We start from the raw sequence: 685 nt of genomic DNA on the forward strand, positions 1-685 counted from the left end.
CAAGAGGAAAAAAATGGTCAAAATTGGTCACGAAAAAAAACCCAAATCCTGTGCAGGCTGGACGGTTATTTGTCCAGAGCAGTCCTGAAGGTAAAGAGGAGCCACTTTTAAATTCAGAAAAATATCCTCCATAGAGGCGTGTCCAAAAAAAAAAAAAGTCACATGGCATTTACATTTACAGCATTTATCAGACGCCCTTATCCAGAGCGACTTACAATCAGTAGTTACAGGGACAGTCACCCCCTGGAGCAACTTAGTGTCTTACTCAGGGACACAATGGTAGTAAGTGGGATTTGAACCTGGGTCTTCTGGTTCATAGGCGAGTGTGTTACCCACTAGGCTACTACCATGGCAGCTCGTTCCGATGCTGTTGACCAGTTTGTTAGCTACTGGTTATGGACCATGTGACCAGACCAGGTTCGATGATAAATAAACTTTCACACTTTTGATGCATTTTATGAAAAAATGGTGCCCAAACCCCAACACATTATGCAGTAAAACAAGATTTTGATACAATATGTAATTTATAATAATTTATCAGACGTCCTTATCCAGAGCGACTTACAACCAGTAGTTTTGAAATATCTTGCTTAGGGACACAGTGGTAGTAAGTGGGGTAGTAAGTCCCGCTGTGTACTGTAGAATCGTTGTTTAAGTCCACTTTTTCCTGTCTTCCAGGGCATCT

Source organism: Denticeps clupeoides, chromosome 9, assembly GCF_900700375.1.
Source record: "Denticeps clupeoides chromosome 9, fDenClu1.1, whole genome shotgun sequence".
In the NCBI taxonomy this organism is placed as follows: domain Eukaryota; kingdom Metazoa; phylum Chordata; class Actinopteri; order Clupeiformes; family Denticipitidae; genus Denticeps; species Denticeps clupeoides.